Raw genomic sequence first — 25690 nt, 5'->3', positions numbered from 1 at the left:
GCACATCGTTCTTAACATACTTTGTCTCTTCATAATATATATTTTTCACTTAAAGTTGAAATCATGTGCACTTAACACTTGGACATGTAATGAACCCCCATATTTAATCATCCTTGCTGTACAGAAACAAACAGAATAAGAACCAAATAAAGATACGTCAGTATTCCTCTGGTCAAGGAATTAACACGCACATCCGTAATTAGATCTCTCAGTATCTTCATCCTTCAGACATATCTGATATAGATGCTTCTAGGATTGGATTTAATTTTGCAGCTTAGAAGTGGATCTTCAAATGAAATATTGTAGAATCTTCACCTCTCAATTTTATCGTTAATTTAACAATATCAGCTGTGCTTTCCCTTTTGTCGCTCAGCAATTTTATGGCTGCTGCAAGGTGTAGTAACTTCAAAATGAATATAAATGCACCGAGAGATTAGTGATTTCTTTTTATTAAATTAAATATTTTGGAGTAAAATCCATAGCTACATGTTCGCGAAATTAAGTGACAATTTGTTCTTTTAATGCGTACTAAAGTTTAAAAATGCGTAGAAAAGTTTTCGAAAGCATAACTCCGCAGCAAATGCAATCACAAAATCCTAAAATATTCAATGACTGCTTGGTAAATTATCACCCATTATTTTAAAATATTTATTCTTTTATATGCCTTAATGTTTTATGTTTTAATGTTGTTATATCAATTTGATGTGTATGTTACTATGTGCATGAAGTTTAAATATATATTTACATGTAATGTATAATGAAGTATCTGCTGTAACATACAAACTATTCATTTATTTCAATACTTTTGTTGAACTTACGTTCATTTACATCTCAGTTGGAATTCTAAATAAACAGTGTTGTCAACGCTTTTTAGTTTTCTCTGTAGACCATTTTTTGGCAAATATACTTATGTGTTAATATGATTAACAAAGCTGTTTGGACTCGTATGGTTTTTGTGTGAGCTGTCTGGTGTTTGGACGATGTCCGATTGAGCAATTCTTTAAAAAATCTTCCTCTCTGTCCCCAGCTGGTAATAAAACAACAACTAGTGCTTGGATGCAATGATCAAATGTATCTCTTAAGAAATTGCGAGCCTCTGATCAAGGACTCCGGTGTACTGCTGGAACTCTATTGACTATCAGCAAGTATGCATTGATTCTTTGAAAATCTTTTTTGTCCATGGGTGTTTAGAAAACATTCTAAGTGAATGGTTTTGATGTGCAAGTTTCAAATATTCATACATCCTGATGTAGAGATCCTGGTATCTGAAATGATAAGTCTATGAATTAAAATGATCATACTCTTACATTATAAAGTGAAAATGCATTAATTCTTTAAAAATCTAGGAGGCAAGCAATTGAATTGATATCATGTGTAAAATTCTTTATCACTGGGTCAAGTGCTGTGTGTTGTTGGACAAAGCTTTTTGATCGTTTGGAAAAAAGATGTACTCAGCCTAAAGGAGGTATTATGTTCACCAATGATAATGATTATTAAAGGGACATGGATAGAGATTCAACTGATTTTTTAAAACCAATTTTAATGTTTACAATTCCTAATTAAGGGAATTCAAATGATCAGCAAAAATTTGAGTATTGGTTGTTGATTTACAAAGGAGATACAGAACTTTAAAATCTTTATAATGTAAACTAGGCTCGTGCTTTGTCTTTGTTTACATATAGAAAATATCCTATTTAAAACAAAACAAGATTCGGCAAATCACTAGAAACTGTCTAATCGTACTTAGAATTAATTTTTTTATTGAAAAATTTCTGCATTAAATATGTTTAACCATATGTAAAAAAAAAAATTCATGACACGAACCTTGTTTATTTAACAAAGGTTTGGAGCTCTAAGTATATGTCTTGTATCTTGAGAATTGAAATTCAATTTTTGATAATACCTTAGTTAAGTATTTGTAAACAAAAAAAATGGAAAAATAAATTTGAAAACTTTCAACTGAAGCTGTGTCCTTGTCCCTTTAAAGTTATTCATAAGGTCAATTGATTGGCCCTTTTCATACCAATTGTTAGGTCATTACTTACTCGCTGAATTGATGACAGATTATCCGTTATTTCACAATCATAACAAGAACAAACGCCGGGTGGGGCCAGGCAGGCGGAAAAATGCTCACTCCTCCGTGGCACCTGATTAAATGCTCTTATGTTTTCGAGGTCCGTGATTGCTCTGCTCCTCTCAATGCCTTTCGTTTTATTTCATACTTCTATGAATCCTTTAAAGTGGCATTATAAGATAAGATAAGATAATTTTATTTCCAATTTTGGGCCCAGAAGGCATAAAGGTTTCTTACAATGACAAGATAGAAAGTTCTAAAAGAAAGGTTATAGTAAACATATACAAATATAAACACACATACACACACATGTATATATCTGATATAATATTACACGTAACTGGACATGTAGATGCAGCAGTTGGGGTTATCAAACTGTTCATGCAATCAAAATTTTATTATACTTATATACTTCAAATATGAATCCTTTAAAGTGGCATTATATTCAGATAGAAATTTGCGTTTAAATCCATGTTTTGGTTACACATTAAACATATTCTTTTGTTTCTATCTAAGGGGATTCTTTGACCAGCATTATTTTTTACAGATTCATATCTGCCTTTTTCATTATATTCAGATAAGCGTTTAAATCCATGGACCTCTTTATTTTTCTAAGAGCGTTACTTCTGTCTAAAAGAATTTTTGTACCAGCCAGACAACAATCATATCTGTCTGCCATGTCGATTCAGAATATCAGTGAAGGGGAACGAGCTTGAATTGTATTTCTTCTGTTTATTTTCTTTTTTTAATTTGATTTCAGTCTTCAGTTGTATGAGAATATGCATATCTTTTTTTTTTTATCAGGCGCTTGAATTCAGCGAATACAACTTTGGAAGCTGTTGACTGGAATCAAAGTAACAGAGTGAGAGGAACAGAAGCTGACATTGACGGAATAAGGCGATTATCATTCTATACATCTTTCTTTACGTGTCGATAGAGTCTTATTGCATTAGGAGGGATTTTGTCGTGTATCTAGGAATGTGATTGTTGTTTACTGGAAAGTGAAGCATTGACTGACGTTAGAGAAACCTTGGAGCACTAATCAAGTATACAAATGAGAGACCTCGCTAACTCAGAATTACTGTCCTGTTATTTTGTTGTACGCCCTTAGAAAAGTAGTAAATCCTCTTTGATCTGTGGGAGAATCGCCGACATTAAATCAACTCTAGTATTGATTCATTGCAAATAATTAGATGAAGCTAAAACATTTACACTTAATAGATAAGATGTAAAGTTTTGATTAATGAGAATGCAAATTCTCTTTAATTCTAAACTGTCATGTACCTGTCCACCGTAAAAGCAGTCCATTGCAAAATTTGTGAACAGGGTATCATGGCATCAATAAGTCCAAATATATTCTGAAGTATTTGATACGTAATTCATTTTCTCAGAATGTAAAGTATTTATTTAAGAAAAATCTTCAACAAAAAAATCAAATAGAACGCAAAATATAAAATTTCATTGATTCTGTCATTTACATAAAAGAACAAAAATACAAATAATTTTAAATCATGTCAAATGAAAAAATATATATAGCCTGTGAAAGTCTTTTGACGCTGTTAGCATCAAAACACATTGATTTGATATGTATTTTTCATTAAAGTGTTTCATTTTATTGAACCGAATTGCAGCATGCAGAAACAGGAGAACACAGCATTTGTTTGTCCAATGCAGCTTCATCCTCTTTACAGAAAAATTGAAATTTATTTACATTAATTTACATTAATTCAAATTAACAAGAATATCACGATACATAGATCATCACAAAGTTATTGTGGTCATATCTAGGTATAACACTGTAAGTAAAACGAAGTTCGACTTATATGGACAACGCTTATTCATCCGGTACAAATAGAAAGACGTTAAGCACCATTCTAGATGAAATAATATGACAATATTGAAATGGAAATAATATAGTATGATTATAATGTAATATAAATACATGACCTACTCAACTGAAAAAATCGAATGTATTTAGTGGTTTAAATATACATGTATGTAATAGATATATGCCGTATACTGTTCTATATGTAAAATTATCAGACTACATGAGACCCGTTTGGACCGAAAATAGTCTGATATCTTACACAGAGAATTGTATTCAGCATATATCTTACTTAAACATTACCATTTAGATGTGCAATAGTTAGCTAGAGAGAGCCTATAATAATGATTACACGATAGGAGTTCAGGCATCAGTAGTTTATTACACAATAGGAGCTCAGGCATTAACAGTTTTCTACCTGAAACCATCTTATAAGTAAACAAAAGAAATGGCAGTCATATAGATTAGCAGGGATTATAGACAGTGATCAGGTTGTGGGAACATATCGTATAAACGATAACGCACGAAATAGTGTCCGCACAAACAAGTAAAAGAACTTTATTCGGTAATAACCAATATTTGCCCCCCAAATCAAACTTTGATGGAGATATATTTAATTAAGGTCTTAAACAGGGGAGTATATGCTGACTTCAAAGCACTGAATATTTTCATAAGTAATGACGCCATATGTACGTAATGACGTCACAAACATGACGTAAATTTCAGTTTTTTATGAATTTTACAGAAAAATGTACATATTTCGTCGATATTTTGAGTATAAGTCACCGAGCGCATGTGTGCTCAGGATCAATATTTTGATATAATGTGTAGAATGATAATATCAATGAAATATGTCAATATTGTTCCTGAACAAACTTGCGCTCTGTAAATTTTATACTTAAATCGTTGAATTTTTTCCCATTTTGTCCTCTTTCTGAAAAAGGATAATTATGAAATCGGACTAGTTTGTGACGTCATAAAAACAAAAATTGTGAATACACTGCTTTGACACTAGAATATTTTCTGTTAATTTATATTTTTCATACAATTTATTGAATTCAGCACATTTCAAGTAGTTTTCAAAATTTGACTCTTGTGGGGGCAAATATACCGAAAACAAACAATGACCCCCACAAATAAAAATTTTTCACAGTAAACAAAAATGTTCTTTGGTGCGAGGAAAAGCTTGATAAAATGAGTTATCTTCCTTCTCGACGGCAGATCAGTGAATTTTGATTTTTAGGTCGAATGGTCAAAAGTCAAGCAATGAAATTCATAAGATGCAAACAATGGTTTCTACAGGATACTTTTCCCGCGATCTTATTTCTTTAAAATTTCATAAATATTTAAAATGAAAGATAAGGAAATAACGAATGATATTCAAGTGAAACATATGGAGATAACGAACAGTGTCAAACTCTGTGGCATCTTTTATCTCAAGCTCACGGGGATATATCGTATCGACATAAGAATGGAAATTACCATTGTTAATTGACAATACGTCGTCGATATATCTAAATGTCGAGTTGAAGGCCAAGGGAAGTATTTTCTTCTTTCCACGCATCAGATTTTGGACAAATTTTGCTTCCTATGAATACAAAAAAGTCTGCATATAACGGGGCGCAATTGGTACCCATGGGAATTCCAAGAGATTGTTGGAAGACCTGATCTTAGCAACATAGATATTGTCAATTAGAAACTCAAGCATCTTTTTGATATCAACTTCAAAGACTTGTGTGTACAATCAAAATATTTTCAACAAAATCATTTTGCAAATGACCAATGACAAATCAAGTAAAGGCAGCTATTTTAATTTTTTGGGGAATGTATAAAGCTGAAAACTAAGATTTTAAGCTGTTGATTTTGGTAAAGTCTCGTGATTTCAATTGCCTGAAAGTTTATTGGAATTTTTCGTATCCACATCTGATTTACACCACTTCTTGAATATATTGTTGCACAGTAATCTTGAAGTTTCTCCTTCACTTCTGTGAATATCTTAGTGAGGAATAAGGAAGAGGCTTAGTTGAACATTCACTGGAACCAGCTTTGTACACGTATCTTTGTTTGTAAAGATTTTTATGAAGTTTCGGAATCCAGTATAGATATGATAGTTCAAATTTATTTTGGTTCTGAGGGAAATTAAAATTTTTCAAAACTGATATATGATTTTGAAGAAATTCTTCCTTAGAAAGGGAACTATGGGTATAAATTGTATCACCACTTGTGGAATTAAATCCAAGTTCTTCTTAAATACAATATATATATAATGAACCTTACAAACGAAAACAATGTTGTTTCCTGCCTTGTCAGTAGGGACCAGTACGTATTGATTGTGTAATCTGTCTAATTCTTTTTCCACTCTTGATTTGTAGTTAAAATCATATCTTGCTTAAAACGTTTTCTTTTTATAGGTATACTAGTTCTCTTTTAGATTTTACAACGACATATTATTTTTAAATAGATGTTCCTGGTCAGCTTTTAAGAAAAGTTCTGTCAGTACCCTTAGCTTCAAAACTATTTTTTCAATTAAATTTCATAGCATATTTCAATTTAACAATACAAATTATACAATAATCAATCTAAAAATTATTGTGAGTGCTTTATGAGTACTAAAATACACTTCTAAAAAAATTCCTTGATGTTAAAATTTCTCCAGTGACACTTCTTTAGTTTAAGTCAATATGAAAAAAAAAATAGATAAATAATAAAAGGTATTCCATTAATTTCGAAGTTCAAGGGTAAAAGACTTTTTTTAAAAGACAAATATGTTTTCTCTTGTTTTTATTCAGCTGTCAAGTTAAGACTCGCTCTGATAAAAATATGCATTGTATATTTTTCACAGCATTTTGTGCAATAGTACGATCATTCGGAATATCTGTTCGTCATTGCAGGCAGGAAAATTCGAGAAGTGGTTCTTCACGTAAATCGGCCGATAACATCTTTGTTCCCTGTTGAACAGATATCGCAGCTTTCATTTATACTGCTTTATATTAGACTTTTTTCAATTTGATATTAATGACTATGCTAATATTAACCTATTTAGATGAATTATTTGACAAGAGATCCGAAAAAATTAATTTTTACTTTCTCTCGGAGAGCTAAGTCCTTCAATTGAATTGTCCATGAATATCTTTGTTTCAATTTGTCTCCTCAGTATTGAAAATGTACGGGGAAAATGCACACGTATAATGATAAAAACAAGAAGTGCTTCCGATAAATTTGAATGAGGATTCAAAGAATGTTCAACTTTTTACTTACAGTAATTCCACATTTTTATGTCAATTATCTTATTTAAATTGTAATTTTGAATATTGATACATATAATAGATAAATATTCCATTGTATTGTATGATTTTTCTTTTAAAATTGATAGGAGGATTTGAGCTCAACTATGCCAAATTATAATTTTTTTTGTGATTTCAATATTGAATAAGTATAATGATGTGACATATGTATATGATAGTGAGATGTGGTAAAATTGATAATTGTTTATATTATTGAATAAGTATTGAAAAAATTTTATACAGTGTAATATACATATATGTTTAATGAAACAAATATCAAATATTTTTGCAATCCACGTATAATTATAATAATGATTTGGTGTTATCAAATTAAAATGCTTTACAATTATGTAATTGATGCATTAGCTTTCATGCTTTGTAAGCGACGACATTGATATATTTTATGACGCTATTAACCTTTGTATGTAATTTTCTTTCCTTTTGAGCTACATCATTTTTTATGTCTGGTTGCTAATTATTGTCATCAAAACAACCAGAGCCTGCAATTTGCAAGCTTAAAGATTCCTACAAATCATCAATAAAGTGGTTTCTGTCTTTAAAAGTAGATTATGTCAAGCAAGTACTTCATCTTGTAATCATTTTTAGGTCAGTGCATTCCATTATATTCGCAAATATCAAACTTTCTTTGTGATGAAGTTACATGTAGATGCTGAAATAGAGGAGTCCCTGTTGTCCGGTAGTGTAGTCTTTTAAAACTTAGAATGACATAGATGCTGTATTTATATACAGGTAAACGACATAAACATTTTTTTAACTCAGCGCCATAGAAAGGACATTTCTTCGAACACTTGTGGTTCATGATATTTGTCTGGATACGGTTTTAAGACGTTATAACTTTACACTTAATAATAAATTCTCAGAGTTTACTATTTGAATTTAAATTTTCAAATATCAATAGATTTTTTTCTTTTTTTATTTCTTTATGTAGTAATTTCTACCACGAGGTAAATTATTGACAAACAAGTTGAAATTCGTGTTGTTTAATGGACTTTTGAGCTTAAATACTGTTCGTTATATCCATATATTTCATCCATACTTCATATAAAAGTATGCATATTTCTTATTAGTGACTCATTAATCTTTTGAATATATAATATTTACATCCGCTGAATATTTTCTCCTTTATTTCTTAAGAAAACCCATTGCGTTAATCACTGCATGAACTACAGTCGGCATGTCGCCTGTACAGATTTCTGGATCAGTGGCTGTTCCATCAATGAAACTTATAAAGACTTTTGCATCATTAATACAATAATTAATCTTTTTAATCCTACTTTCAATGATTATTTAAACAAATATAAATATAAACAATAAAATGTCTTTCTTTGTTTGTTATTACTGGAATTAATGGTCGCAGCTATTGCAGAAAAAATTTACATAACCCGCTTACGCGGGTTATGTATTTTTTCTGCAACAGCTGCTTCCGTTAATTCCAGTAATAACAAACAAAGAAAGCATTTTATTGTTTAATTAAACACATTCGATCATCATAGAATCATTCACAAAAATTTTAATGGCGAAGATGTTACTTTGCAGAAGTATATTAACGCATATTAACCCGGTAATGTGCTTCAGTGTACATTTACGAGTACACAAAAAATAGGATTTCATTCATTTAATTTTCATTCATATCCCCTTGCAACTTTGAATCCAAAAACCTGCAACAAAGTCACTGAAATACATGATCACCCGTGAGGTAACATATTTATACTTGCCTTATATTAAAAGTTATTTCATTCTCTCAAGATTCAATAAACGGGAAACCAACATTTCTTTTCTTCATCGTTTTGAATTTTTTCTTCTTTAGCATTATTGAATTTGCTCTCTATGACGTACTTATTGCCAACAATACGTTAATTTTTCTTTTTTTTAATTCTGTCATAAGAATGGTTGTAATCTTGTTATTGTCAGAAATAATGAAAATGATTTGATTTTTAAACTGAACTAACCTCAAGTTTGAGTGCTGAATGCCTATTAGGACAACCAATGACGTGCTTCGTAATATGTCGGTGAAAGCCTACTAGAAAAAATTAAGCTATAAAATGTAGACGTGGATTAAATAATCTTATAAACTATCCGTGTTGTAGCATTTTTCTTTGCATTTGAGGAATCAAAAGTAAACCGATTGTTGCGATAAACACAATACAATTATGACGTATACAGCCATTTCTGCCGTTAGACTACTCACGAGCCTGAATCCAAACAAAAGTAGGTGAGCTGCACTATTTTGTGTCGCGTCGTAACTACCGTTGGTTTATCGGGCATTTGGGAACAAATTAATCTTTGCCTGATAGGAAAGGATAATGAATATGCTGGACATCAAAGTAAATAAAGCTCACAATTTCTCTTTATAGGTAGTGTACATTTTTAATTTGGAATACTGAAGGGAAATCAGCCGACTTTGGTGCATGACACGTCATTGCTTTCGATGCCATACTAACAAAAAGTATATGTAAACAAAACGAATAAAAACTTTTGTTGTAAAGGTTATTCAACAATGACATATAGAAAAAGACACATACATACAGTTGTGTATGAAATTATTGAAAATTCAGCAGAAATGTGGATAGATTTTTTCCTACTGTATCAAATTTTGCATTCTTTATCTATTAGCCTTATATGAGATGACATACCGGGTAATTAATGTAAATGTTTATGATAAAACAAGCATTCTAAGAGCATTGCATATGCGATACATGTCCCCTACTGAGTTGTTCCCCTTTTTTTCTTAAGGGTACAAGCTCCTTTGGAACTTTAATTTAGTGCATAACGAACCGATCGTAATCCCAATTATGAAAAATTCAAAAAGACCATAATTTCGTCAAAAACCAATGAAGCTTAACGAAATTCAAAATTGATCTATAACTCAGCAAGATACACTCACATACCTAAAATCAGCTCAATATCTGCAAGCGTTTAGAAAACAAATGCGGAAAACCAAGTGGGACAGACTGACAGACAGACGGAAGGACAGACGGACGGTCGGACAGACAGCCGAGATTTGTGCTGTTCTTGAATCTTATTGGCTGACCAGAATTGTTATGGGTCCGTATTTATGATATTTTCATATATTTGGTTTGTTTACTTTTTTTATATATCGATATATGCTTATATTGTGAATAAAAAAATACTCACAGAGTGAATCACATTAATTTTGTTTTATATTTGGATGTTACATATGTTAATTGATATTGCATCGTCGACACATAGCATAAACGAGCCTATTAATAACTTAATTCTATGACTTCATTTTTTTTTGTTAACTTCTATAGTCGTTATAGTTCCCATGCTGGCGAGTACAACCTCCATTGGGTCGTATTTTGGTAAACTAGATTCATACCGATTGTCGATTGAAATTGAATGCCATAGTGTTTTATTTTTCTCTTTGAGATGTGTTTGAATAAAGCTTGAAGGTGGCGTCAGATGCTTTCAAAGACATTTTTGTAGTAATAATGAAATATATGGAGATAACGAACAATATTCAAGCTCAAAAGTCCTTAAAACAATACAAAATAAGAGCAGAGTAAACATGGACCTCCAAAACATCAGAGGTGGGATCAGGTATCATATCAGAAATATGCATGAAGTTTGATCGATAGGTTTGGTAAGTTTTGTTCTGAGATTGAATGTGGAGTGTTCTGTATGTCTGGTAAGCACGCGAGGATCGTGTACAGGTTGAAAAATCCCTTATTTGAGAAAAAAGAACAACGAAAAGGGTTATGACAACTTACAGTAGATAATCCCATCGCAAACCCGAATAGACGTCGGTCAAAAAAAGGACTTTGTTTGTGTACTGAATCTGATTATGGAATGATTGTTCTACTTCATACATGTACTGTACATAGAGTTCATGACTGGTGTGACGGACAACAGGGGATGCTTTCTCTTCCTCGACACCGGATTCCATCTTAAGAATTTTTGTGGGTCCGTATTAATGATATTTTCATATATTTGGTTTGTTCACTTTCTTTGTCCGACGTCTATTCAGGTTTGCTATGGGATTATCTACTGTAAGTTGTCATAACCCTTTTCGTTGTTCTTTTTTCTCAAATAATGGATTTTTCGAAATAATTAAAGGAATGAATCAAAGACGTAGCTATTTTTTCATGCTAATCTTTACACAGATTATAAAGAAGTGTTTCTCTGTTTCCTCCATATGTTGGCACTAGAAAAAGAAAGGATGATGATAAATGATACAAACGTTTGTCTAAACAAATAACTGGTGGCATCTTTCGAATTCTTTTCCCCAAATAAACAGACAATTCTCTTACAAAGCATTCATTCAATAACAAACGTATCTCAATGTTTATTCAATAATGATAAGAGAATACAGAAAACTGAAAATGTTTCAGACTTTAAGACAAAATAATTAACATTTAATATTAAGATTTATAATGAATATACTCAAATAAGAAGATTATTAGTATACATTCGATCTTGAAACTCTGTATGAATATTTTGTTTATTGGTTGAAATGAATTTAACCATCCATTATTTAAAAATAAACACTTTCGTAACTGGTTTGAGTAGAGCAATGCTGATATTATCCAATATAGATTTTCGAAAAGTCTAGGAGACTGTAATAAGTAGAAATGCTTTTCTGACACTGCAATAAAACATTCCAAGACGGGAAAACTATGACAAGACTATACGTTAAATCAATAGAAAGAGGACAAAATGGAAGCAATGAGCTGCCAGATATAGCAATTAAGTTCTAATATTTCAGCCTCAAACTTGTCATTAAATGGATTTAGAATTTCAAGGAGAAAAAGGTTTTAACTGGGCATTTCATAAAACGCACTTAAATCCGTTACGTTTACAACATTCTGACCCCAAAATCTTCTCGATATTACACAAAAGATGATATTATTTGATCAATGATAATATATTTCATGTGAATTATTTATCATTTAGTCAGCTTCTTACAAATGTCTTATTCTTTTTTATCATCTTTATTTTTAAACCTTCATTGTTTAAGCCTAATATAGCATTAAATGTTAACTGTGGTTTCCAGTATCTAATGTGAACACTATTGTGAAGGCATCTAAGCCTACTCAGGTATATATTGTTTCTATGAATAATCTATCAAATACACTACATAACGTCACAAAGATAGCTGTTTTTGCTATCTAATTCTAGAGTAAATAGTTAAGCCACAAACATTACATAAATGCAAGGAATTCAATTAGTGCACTTGTTCTGGATCGTGAATTTCTTTGAAAGTTTACATTTTCATACTTGTTTTTGAAAAATCTACTTTGCGATATTACATTGTAAAACTGTAGTTAACTTAGCGTCTAGCAAACAAAAAATTGAAATGGCAAAGATATTTACAACGACAAACAAATCTTAACGTAAAACAATTTTTAAAGGTTCATATAAGTGTGCTTTAGATAGGTTTTAAAAATGCTCTGTAGGAGTATCACTAACTATTACTAAAAGATCAATTTATTCTACTTCCGAATTTTTTTTAATGTGAATCAAGATAATGTAGAATAATGAACAAACAATTTACATTAGGAGAAAGCTTGTGATTAATGGATAATATAATTACACAGCAAGTTAAATTTAAGAGCTGGACAAGTGCTTGGTGAAAAATCAGCTCTCGATTCAATTAACCTGCTCTTACCTGCAAATCAGTTCATTTTCTCTAGATATGGAGATTGTAATTGCAATAAAGCTTAGCAAAACCCATCAGAAGAAATCAAAATGTTATTACTGGTGCTGCCAAAGATGACTTAACTTCGATTCCAGTAGTTTCAGAAGTTTAATTTTACACACTATTGTTCCTGTTTTCAATATATTTGGAATAAAAATATATATTGTTGAGAATAATTTATTTTCCTATCATCTACTTTCTGAAAATAATCATGTCCATTTTTGTATTTAAATTAAAATAAGTTTCATCATAAATTGTACAAATCCATCCTATTGAATACTACAATCACTATATTAATTTAGTTATATGTAATCTCACCAATTGTTAGTTACGAAAGAGTAGATACAGGAGACGCATATTCAGCACGACTGTGTCCTTCAGAAAGTTAATCAATTTAAAAAACGTATAAATTACTTTTGTACAAGTAGAAACTAAAAGTTTCCAATGGTGAAAACGTCAAAATCGTTGCATACTTGCATACCATTTGTTTATATTACATGGGTACATGTACTTTATAGACCATTCAATTGTCCATGGAAACTGACGACTTTTAAATTGATTTATCTAATAGAAACAATTTCTGATCAAGATCATACACTCGCTAATATTTATGAGTACAAAGTTAATCATCCTGGTTCCATTAGGAATAAACCAGCTCATCAAACTTTCTTTCTGTTTGTCAACTTCACACAAGGGCGTCATTTTTTTTAACTTTATCTAATTATTTTGTTATGCAAGGAATCGGCTTTTGAATCACTCATAGTATGGTTTCTGCGAGGTTTGACGTCATATTCAGTATATTTTAGAGTTTTTTTTCACTTTGATGTGCACGTCATGTCGAGTCCAATCACTTGATGCAGTTGTAAACAAGAATTGTCACTAGGCCATTGTATCGTGTGATTAAAAATCTTGATGATATTATCTAAGTCTTCTGGTGCATTTTATTAGATGGAGCTAATGAATGCAATCTCTCTTGGTGCAATTCAGTTTTTTACGTTATCAATATTCTTTCTGCTCATGAGTTCCTTACGTTTCAGGTAAATAAGGTAAATAAATGGCATGTCTCTGGTAATTACCGTTTCATTATTAATTTGTATAATGAACAACAATATATGTGGTAGGTAATAATTGCTTAATTACTGACTTTAGAAGCTTTTAACCAACATTCATACAAGTCAGTCACAGTGATGACTTGTTTGAATGTTGGTTAAAAGCTTAATGTCGCTTATTTTACTCTCAAGTATTGCATTGTATGTTTTTAACGTCCCTCCACAGAATTTTTCACACATATAGAGACGCCACCAATTGCCGGTGGAGAGCTAAAAATTTTGTCCTATACTCGGCACTCAGGGCCATTGAGTAGCCAGGGGTCTTTTTCATGCTAGCACCTACTGCGACACAGGACCTCGGTTTATAAGGATTCATCTCAGGCACGTAGCATCGGGGGAGGGGGTCAGGGGGTCACCTACTCACACAGTCTATAGGAAATGTTCATAAAAATTCCGGCTGCCCCTTCCACTTTTGGTCGCAGTATTTCACAGTCATGTCAATGAGCACAAGGCGGGTGTGACCGGTCAGCAGGGGATGGTCACTCCTCCATGGCACCTGATCCCCACCTCTGATGTTTCAGAGGCCCGTGTTTGCTCTGCTCCTATTTTGAATATCGTTTTATGGACTTTGATATTGAATACTGTTCGTTATCTCCATATCATTCATTGTCAAATAAGGGTTAGATGAGGGTATTACAGAGTTTGAGTAAAAAAATTAGGAACTAAAAGAGGTGAAGTTTAAATCTTTTTAGAAAGTTTCCTTAAAGTCAACATCCTATCTTGAATACATCTGGCCTTGCCTAATACGCGAACGTATGTTGAAACAACATAGTAATGAAAACCCTAATTCAGTTAACAAAATATCAAAACAGCATTTTGTCTTGAACGCGAAATTTGTACGTGTTACCATTGATCATCAATAAAATTACGCTTCTTTTCCGCAAATGTACTATGCTGAAGTTGATATTAAAAGGATTTGGGGTTCCTCTTTAACAACATGAAGTCTTTGAACATCAGCTTTTCCAAAAAAAAAAACCTGTTAGAATTTCGATGGAAACTAATTGTGCTCCTTTATTAAATGAGTAAGTCTTCCACGTGAGAGGAAAACACATGTGGCTTGAAAATGCAACTCGACATTAATATATATATTGACGGAGTTTCATCAATTAACAACATATATTTCCATTTAGATGTCTACTAAACATATCTCAGTGAATTCCCCCAAAAGAAATTTCCCAGTTCGATACTCAAGATCATTCTCTGAGTCATAACTTTTTTAACTAAAGCAGACACCGAACTTATATCTGTTGTTACACGGATTTCAATAATCTCGACTGCTGTAAACTGATGTATCAGAACACATTCTTATTTTATTTGAGAAATTCGGTTAAACCTTAAAATTTTCAATAGTATACATTACACAGGTCTGCACTCAGAAAAGGCTAGCGTCGTCATGACAAAGATGGAAGAGGCGACTACTAATATCTTCGCAATTCTTTGTGGCATTGATTTATAAAGTTAATAAGTCTTCTTTATAAGTATTTTTAATATTCTTAAGGTGCTCTAATTGAGAAGCTATGAGGTATATTTTTCTTCGATCAATATATGTATGCGTAGTTTATTTTCAGGTCTTTGTTAGTTTTTATTATGAGGATTTATAAATTTTTAAAGATAGCTCTCGATTCCTTTTACCATAATTACACAAAAAGTGCAAATCAATATTAGGTAAATTTAATATCGTATTTTTGGAACATAAAATAAGCACAGGCAGGAATATAGCTTGAAACAAAAGCAATTTTTATTTTATCTCTGAGAAGATTCCTGATGAAAACTGCTCCGCAAAATGTCAGCTAATCTATAGTCGTGGATGAAAAATTGGCAGATCTTTATATCATAATGCTGGAATTAAATACACACTTTTAAAACCTTACTTTCAGCAAAAGTAATATTTTTCATATCGTGTAATACAAAAAACAGCTCTTTATCTTTCAAAAGCAAAAAAACCCGATGATTTAAGGAAAAATAAAAAAAAATTATTTAGAATTCAATAGCGTACAGGTGCGTGACTTGGTCAGTGAGGTATACATCGATTCCCCTTATAATACCGTCGTCAACAGATTTTACCCAAAGCAACAAACATTGAATTAGATAAGATAAAGCTAAAGTGGTCAATCGTGTAATTTGTACGAAATTTTTTTGAAAAAAAAATATACCTTTTTTAATTTTTAAAATATATATATACCTGGGTTTTTTTTTGTTTTTTTTAAAGAATATAATACAATTTATGTATATTTATTGCGAATAAAAATTTTAGATTTATTTCTCCAGATTCTTACATCATCTATACCAAAGCTTGATTTCAAAATATTACTTTCACCTCTATCAACTACTCTCATGCTAAGCATTTGATATATCATGAAGCACGTTTGAAGGAATTAATGGCATTGGTATAAGGTAAGTAGCGCAATTCTTAAGGGCTCAATTCCAGGCCCTTAAGGGGTAATTGCAATGGTTATAAATATAAGAAATGTTTTGTTGTGGAAATAATAAAGAAACTTAAGTTAGAAACACAAGGTAAGTATGATTTTGAGATGGCAGTTTGATACACATTGAGAAATAAATTGAGAAACCGCGCATGTTTGTGTGCAATAAATATACTCTTTTTACAATAAATGGTACTTTAGCTCTTCGGTCTTTCAATATCATTTTTTTTCAATATCATTTTTTTCTGAGAGCTACAGCTCTGCAGCTACTTCTAAGATATCACTTTCTGGGAATTTAAAAAGCTCATTTTGTTTAGAACAATGAACATGATGAATTAACATCTTAGTTTTTGTAATAATAAGAATGCATTTTTAAAAGTACAAATGTAGATTGGTTGACCGGTTTTTATTTCTATTGGCGAAACCATTTTGACCTTAGCTGGGACAAATAGTTCTTTAGGACAACTTTTTTGATAAACATATCAAACAATTATTGTGCCATTTTTGTTGTTCCTTATAGCCAATAAATAGATATCGGTAGTGATATTTCTGCTACGTCATAGTGGATGCACTTGGTTCAAAGATAACAGTAGTCCCGCATTGATTTATGGGTTGGCCTCTTCTTTTTACGTTATGATGGGACAAAGAGTATTACGCTTCTGCTTTCTTGCATGAGAACAAGCCCTAATAAGCCGTGTTTATGATTACCTATGTATATTCCTCTTTTGATATACGAGGGTCGTACAATGAATAAGGCAAACTTTCTTCTAAAATAAGAGAAGTACGTAATACACATTTCTTACTAGTTTAAATCCCTTAAGGCATTCCCTGTTACCCCTCACACACGCCATGAACAGCTAGAGCACTTCAGAATGCTCATCTTGAGGGGTGTCCCAAAGACACTGATGAATATCATTTTCACCTGACATATCTGATATTGTACAATTTTTGGTTATTCTAATGCGTTTTGGAGAAAAAGATCTCACATTCTGAGATGTAGCGAAAATACCTTTGCATACTTCCTTTTGTTCAAAATCTTATTTTTTTAATCTAGGCTTACAAGTATTTGCAGCTGCATTGGCAGGTAAAGTAAAACTGCCCTTGGAATCGGTCTTCTTTTGCAGGAAATGTTTAACTTTCCTTAGCGCAATTTGAACATAAAAGTTACCATTTTACCATTGCTAGTCCTTCATTTGGATGTATGTACATGTTTAAGTTGACCTCTTGAAATACATGTTTGGAGACCTTGTTTCTCCTTACCATAATAAAATGATACTTTACCTTTGATTCAACATTTTTTATTATTGATATTATTTTTTGGCGATAAAAACAGCTAGGTTTCGTCATCCATCAATCAAATCTTCTCTTTTTTGCTATTAAAACATTTGCTTTTTAATAGACCTTTGGTACATCTATCGTGTTATCCATTAGACTTTTGTAAGAAAAAAATATGGCACATATCTGATAGAAATATTATGATATTTTTTCTTCCTCAAAATTATATGAAGTGTTGTGATGATGAAATGTTAAGTTTCTTAAGAATGTATTCCAGTTTCAGAAATCATGTAGCACACAGCATCGATATTTTTTGGTCTCCCCACAAACTTTTTTAAATCGACCAGTTTGTCTGTTATATTTTAACTCCCCTTATTTCCTTTAAAATATTGAATCCATCTGTGTGGAAAAATTACAGCTTTAAATATTATTTTTTCCACATAAGAAAATCATATCTTTAATAGGAGTTCATCGGAGATTTATGTAGAGAGTACAGTTTTCGTATACGCTATAATTTTCATCTTATTTAAAAACAGTTTTCATCTCAGTATAGTGACCATGCTTGCCTTCAAAGTATAATTCTTTGAGAGGAGGATAGGAAAAACTTTGAGGTCTTTTGTGATTAGGAGTTCTTTAATGGAACTTTTTCAACTATGAAAAAATAAAATTAAATACTTTTAAATTTATTATTATTAAAACATGTTCAGCATGTAGTAAAGGGTAAAGTAAAAATCTTAAAAATTCTCGCATTTATCTTCTAAAGAAAGTTTTGCAGTTTCAAATATTTTTTTCTGTATGAAATTAAAATATTCTTGCTTGTCGTTGTGTGTCGTATATTTTCATATAAAAACAAAGCATATCCAACAAAGGCCAATTCATTATAAACATGGTGTACAAGTTTTCATATAGAAATTTGAAATGCTAGACAATCAGTGAGCCAAATTAAAAGTGTTACAGACTCAAAGAGCTTATTTAAAAAAAAAAAAAAAAAAAGAAGGCTATTGTTAAATGCATCTACATTTTAAAAAATTAGAAATGACGTGCTTGTGTGTACACAAAACATTCGTTTAACATGTAATAACAAATGCCTCGATTGAGAACACACTTAGTCGTGAAAGTAAACTGCACTGCAAGTAGCTGGTTCAAACAGGAGGATATATCTTACAACACACACATCGACCCTTTGTTAGATAAGCTTGCTTAGAAAAGCCTATTGTCTAGAAATAGATACAGCAATCTCATAACCAGTGTAGACAAATCAGGTCATCTTCAGTGGAGCACTCTAGACAACGATATTAGACAGGAACAGTAAATGTCTACTTAGCTTACGGCCATAGCACTCATAAAATCACAAAAGGTTGGAAAAATATACACGTCTAGTGTTCAAATGATTCTTAATTTATTTTAAACTTATTAGTTTTGAATTTCAAAATTGTTATCTCTTTAAAGAAATGAACTTGCAAAGAAATTTATGCTTCATGCAGAATGAAATTAAGTATATGGATATAAAGAAACAGTATTCAAACTCAAAAGTCCATAAAACAATACAAAATAGGAGCAGAGCAAACACGGACCTCCAAAACTTAGAGGTGGAATCAGGTGCCATGGAGGAGTGAGCATCCCCTGTCGACCAGTCACAGCCGCCGTGTGCCCTTTGTCATGATCGGGAAATAATGGGGAAATCCGTCGTCAATTCAGTGTAAAATAATCGACTTAAATTCAGCATTCAGCATTTGACTCAATGATAAATTGTATTTTCTGACAAGGTCATTGTATCGACCATAGAACTAAGGAAATGATGACTTTAAACGAGACTGCTGTTATTGTTATTTCATCAACTTGTTTGTCAATAATTTACCTCGTATTAGAAATTGCACATACGTACAACTTACTCTTGCATATCGAATCAACTGAAAAATATTTACTCCGTATGCAGGTGATGAAAGTATATTGCCTTCCTTGTAGACCGGTCAAACCCGCCGTTCGCTTCTTGTCATTGTCGGGAAATAAAGAAAAATTCCTTCAACAATTCAGTGTATAAATAATGAACTAACAATTAGAATGAAAACCCCACTCAGCATTTGACTTAATGATTGTATTTCCTAAAAATATATAATTGCTTTGACCGTAGAAATGTAGAAATGATGACCTTCAACGAGAATCTTTGCAATCTTCTTTAATCAACTTGTTTGTCAATAACTTGCCATGCTTTAAAAATTGTTAAAGCGTATAGAACGCGTACGTATGCTTTTGCATGAGAGATATAAACCCCGTATGCAGGTAATCAGGGTATACTGCTGCATACGTAAGAGAAGTTGACAATTGAAAAGTAAAAGGCATCACGTTTATCATACAGCTAGGTTGTTGATATTATCGTTAACGTCTTTTTAAGGAAATTATCCAAATATGAAACAGATGTGTCAGACTCTGTGGTATCTTTTATCTCAAGCTCACCGATATATCTTATTGACATAAGAATGGAAATAAACACGATATTGTTAATTGACAGTACGTCGTCGATATATCTAAATGTCGAGAAAGGATATTCACCCTAGAGGTTTGTTGGTGAGTATCTGATTATCACACCCAATGAAGCAATTCATAAAAAGAAATAGATACAACGATATACATGATGAGGAGGAGGAAGTTATAATTTCGGAAGAAATGTTCATGTTGTTTTATTCTTGAAATAGTAAAATCGAAGTAAGTAAATCAGCGTATGACAAGTATCCTGTAGTCTATTTCAAAGTGCCTCTCTTTAGTGCATTTCCTAATCAAGAAATATACAGCTTATTATATTGCCTGTTCGCTGTTTGTATATATTGACTGTTCACTCTATGTACTGTATACATTGCATATTTGCCGTGTATTTATATTGCCGTTTAAGTTATGTATCTATTTCTTGTAAGCCTAAGTATATATGTCCAGTTCAATGTTTTTGCCACTTTAATATTTTTGCTGTTTGTATACATTGGCCTATGTCTCCAAGTTGAGTGCATCCTCTCCTCTGACAAGGCAAGCTATTGATGTACAAGGTAATGATGATGATGATGATGATGATGATGAATATGGTGATCAACCATTTCGTATAAAATAATTATTTCACAATTCTACACATTGTCAGAAATTAGAGTTTATTATTTTGTCGAATGCTTACCGACGTTTCGCATTCCAATTGTTCGACTTTTACATATTTTTACACACTAAACTGTCTACGAACTATTCCGTTTGCCCTAGCAGGACAGGGAACACCGAGCTCAATCCTTCATGATACCTGATCCAACCTCCATGTGTTAGAGGTCCGTGTTTACTCTGCTCCTGATTTATATTGATTGAGTAGACTTTTTTAAGATGAAATATTGCTAGTTATCTCTATACATTATGTGTATATTGCCTGTTCCCTGTATGTACAGTGTATTTACAGCTTGTTAACTGTATTTATATATATTTTGCCTTTTCGTCGTATATATATATATATAATTATTATATATATTGGCTTTTAGCTATGTGCATATATTGCCATCATTGCAATACATTCTTATTTTTTGATTACTTTTTATATGCTTGTTTGCTGTATGTATATATTGGCTTTTTTGCTGATGACTTTAATTTTACTATCTTCAGCTTCCCTTATTATACCTTCCCTTATGTGTAGCAGTATACCGTATCTCCTGCATATTGGGTTTATACCTCTAACTTGATTCGATACGGAAGAGCATGCACTACCTATGACTGATTCTTAAAACAAGCCAAGCTATTGTCAAACAAATTGATGATGATCAACCTTCTTGCCTAAAGTCATCATTTTGCAAGTTCTATGGTCGATACAGTGGCCTTGTTATTAAGTACAGTCTATCATTAAGGTGATTGCTGACCAATTTTTCTCATATCAATCGTTAAACCTTTTCATGTATTTACACACTAAATTGTAAACTTTTTTTCGTTTGCCATATCAAGACAAGAAGCACATGGAGGATGTGACCGATCGACAGGGGTAGTTTACTCTTCTATGACACTTGATCCCACCTCTGATGTTTTAGACGCCTGCGTTTAGTCTGTTTTTGAATTAATTGAATGCACTTTTGGGCTTGAATACTGTTTATATCTTCAAAATTTTTCATGTACATAATGCCTATTTACTGTATGCATACATTGCGTGTTTGCTAAAATTATATATATTGAGATATATTAAGATACATGTATTTTTTTCCCATGAAGATTTTTCCTGTTTATACCATTTCGAAATTTTTGATGAAATTAATGTAAACCATAAAGAAAATGACTACTCTTCACAGAATTGAAGTTAGACTTATTCATTTACACAGTAGTGTACCAAATCTACTTGATAGTGAATTCTGTTGCAGGAATGAACTAGCAATTCAAACCTCATTTAAATCGTCACTGCAGTCATCTAAATGTCAGAGTTTAAATATTTTGCATACGAAACATTTACATATAGTTTAAATTTCTATGAAAGGCTGTCATTAAAAGGAAATTACCAATCCAGTATTCAATATTGTTAACGTCTTTGAAAAAAAAATATTTTGGTTCGTCATTACGAAAAAAGTTTACAATACTCAGATCAATTTTTTCAATTACATTATTGATTTTTCCTTCCAAGGTAATTGATTTTGAAAAAAAGAATTTGATATTGATTACATAATAATTAGACACAGGAAAACAGTCGTATCGCTGTAATTATAAAACAATGTGAATCAGATAGCTTTCTACTGGAGTCGTAGACATTATTATCAGTGGCCTTGGTTTGATGATGCTGAGAAACGATATCGCTTTGTAATTAAGGTGGCAAACTGAAATACTTTATTTTGCTTTGTGAATTCCCATGCTTCAGATAAAGGGTTATATTAGGTACTCACCTCTTACTCGGTCTCCTTTGATCTGCCTTGAAAACAGTATTTACGTCACGTTCTAAAGTGAACCTTAAAGGCTCGATCTTGCCCATCATTGAAATGAAGAATTTTAACTGTATTTTGAATTTATGCTATTGTTTTACAGCTCTTTGAAACATTCTGCACAAATCTTTGGTTGAAACAGACTTCTGAAGGAGTTACAACATTGCATAATAATTATCTTGATCGTTAACCATACAAAAAAAGAAATCCACACCCTGTCAAAACCAAATAGATCAATGTAATATTTATAGCATCTTCCTCAATTGTCATGTCAACTGTTATATGTTGCCCAATTTACAACGTTTAGTATTATACATTTCTTTACAATTGTAATGTACGCGGAATACACAAAAATAGATCTTTTCCTATTATACCCTTTCTGTGATAATCCATATTTTTAAATGCATACACTTGCTTGTTTATCACAGTTTGCATCTTAACGCCAACGTTGATATTCACCAGAGTTTGATATCAAAATCTGGAGTATTTCATTCAAGTTAATAAGATCAAACAGCAATATCAGTTTATATATGTGTATTTTTATCTCAATTTAATAGACTCATAGTGATACTGGATGCTGCGATTGTTATTGAGTCCTACATCCCACACATACTGAGGTTTTTCGAATCAATCCTCTGTTTTGAATTTTTGCTTCATGTATTTTTACTTACCACTAAAAATAACTTCGTATGGTTACAATGTAAAAACTGGTTTTTTAATAAAATCACACTGCACACTAAAGCGTTCTGATTCTTAGGTATTTTTCATTTTTTCTGCAGTTAGAGTGATCTGCCCTTAGATCTAAATTCTAAAAAATTGAAATTTACAATATATTACTCAATTTGTAATTTTTTAGCTTCTTACATTTTAAAAGGCTTTTAACTGAACATGTTATTTGCATGTCTTTTCTCTATTGAAAATAACTGATTTCTATTCAGTGATTGTGTTGTCTTTGAACATTTTTCCCGGGGTATTACAGTGAAAATAAAAACTTATTTTTAAAAATAAGATTTGTTATAATTAATAACATGTAGGTGTTCAGGGAATGTATAAATACATGAGAAAACAAATATTTTAAACATTTTAAAATATGGAGATAACGAACAGTACTCAAGCTCAAAAGTCAATTTAACAATACAATATTTGGAGCAGAGCAAACACGGACCACTTAAACATCAGAGGTGGGATCAAATGGCTAGGAGTGAGCATCCTCTGCCGAGAGGTCACACACACCGTATGCTCCTTGTCATGTTATACAGCTCGATCACTTTTTAAGCTCACATGGGTTTTCGCACAAATTAAAGTCATGTTCATCTAATAAGAATAATTATTATTTTCAATCAAAGTTCGACAGAGTAAACCTGAGATGTATTTGTTTGCGAAAAACCATGTGAGCTTAAAAATCGCGCGGAGCTGTATATACAAATATTCATGTTTCTCTAAAACTTCGTACGGTTCAAAACAATATGTTGAGTTATATTGCTGTATAATAATTCAAAACTATGGGGGGAAAACTATGAACACACGTGATATTTGTTAAAGGTATAGGATAGAATTATTGCATCCCTCAAATTTTGAGTCTAATTTTACATCAAAATCACACTTTGTTTACAATCCCACTTATTTGATATTTCGTCATAGAAGCCAATTTAATACAATACCAATATGTGAAGAAGCACAATAATATATAAAAACTGAAAACAAATAAAAGAATATAATTTTTATTGTTAGAGAACTGATTTCAAACATCATCTTCAATGGCACGTAAAATCTCATAATATTAAAATCAGCAAAATTTCCAAGAAACTGGCGAGACAATTGCTGAAAATTTCTACTGAATTTATTTAAGTTTTTGAATAATTTTCGGATATTTTTTCTGTTGGACCAAAGAGGTACCTTGTGTGCATTTATAGAAAGGAGCCAATATTTTTCTAAAAAGACTGTAATGGATCACACGGCAAATAATCTCAACTTCTTTGTTCAATAGATACAAATGATCAAACAGCGTCAATTAGGCATCATCAAAACTCTTTTAACTTCTTTGATGTTTGAATAAGAATCACGTAAATCAAGAATGGGCTTTATTTGAAAATATTTTTTTCAAAAATTGCAGTTAATACAAAATATAAAAAGACTTGTGAGCTGCATTTCACTTAAATGGATTTTCAAAATAGCATCCATTATTCTTGTGAGGGATCTTAAAGTAACTGTGAGAGCTAATGAGATTTAAATGAGTTCTGTACATTAAATGTCTAGTGACATTCACTTTTTTAATAAAATTTTAAAATATCAGGTTGCAATTCTCGCTAGATGACCTCTTGAAATGATAAAACTTTCAGCAATTCATTCACATTCTTTTCTTTAAGGAATATAAGCTCAATCAAATATTAAGCTCAATCAAATACTTCTTATCAAAGACATGAATTTTGCAGAATGGATAGTTCTTCATGATATATTTCATCAAAAGTCGGATAGCAAAAAATGTAATTTTTGATAAATGCTTATTGCATTTTTAAAATAGATTAAAATCCAATGTGAAAAAAATGTAACCAACATTTCTGAAACAGAAAGTTTCCATGAAAGATGTTACATTTTCAAGTATCTAATTCTCACTGCACCCGTCACAAAGACAATGAACAGTATTTCCCTTTGTTTAAAAATAGAGATCGACCAACTACATGTACAAAGGGATATCAATACATGCGCTTTGCAAAAATCTTACTTAAAAGTGTATTTATAAAAACAAATACCTAAGAATGTTATTACTTTTCGTTTATTGTGCTCACACCATAAAAAGTTGTCAATCAATACATTCACGAATTTACAGAATCCGACATCTTCGCTAGCCAAGGGTTTCTGATATGCTACTCTCCACATAAACCCTTGGCCTACGGTGAAGTCAAAAGTGCTATGATCTCGAATATAAAGAAATAAAGACACGTGTTAAAATAAATTAAATCAAAGTTTTTTCAAGAATAATTCAGAAGCAATAATTGAGTTATGTTTATTCATTATTTATAGAACAAATCGTCCAATATATTCTTAATCACAAATTTAGAAGATATTGCACCATGGCTACATAGAATTGAATGTTATCTTGCATAATT

The 25690-nt window shown here is 31.5% G+C and overlaps 1 protein-coding gene across 1 annotated transcript in view; it reads right to left on the bottom strand.

Moving 5' to 3' along the window:
• LOC134253414 (uncharacterized) overlaps positions 1 to 25690 on the bottom strand; it is a 230129-nt gene that overhangs the window by 122394 nt on the left and 82045 nt on the right. The gene's annotated exons all lie outside the window — the stretch shown is intronic.

The sequence above is a fragment of the Saccostrea cucullata genome, unplaced genomic scaffold (genome assembly GCF_032062105.1).
Source record: "Saccostrea cucullata isolate Sc308-1 unplaced genomic scaffold, CSIRO_AGI_Scuc_v1 ctg68, whole genome shotgun sequence".
NCBI classification, from domain to species: domain Eukaryota; kingdom Metazoa; phylum Mollusca; class Bivalvia; order Ostreida; family Ostreidae; genus Saccostrea; species Saccostrea cuccullata.
The sequence above is the reverse complement of the archived record's forward strand: the minus strand, read 5'-3'. Positions and strand labels throughout refer to the sequence as shown.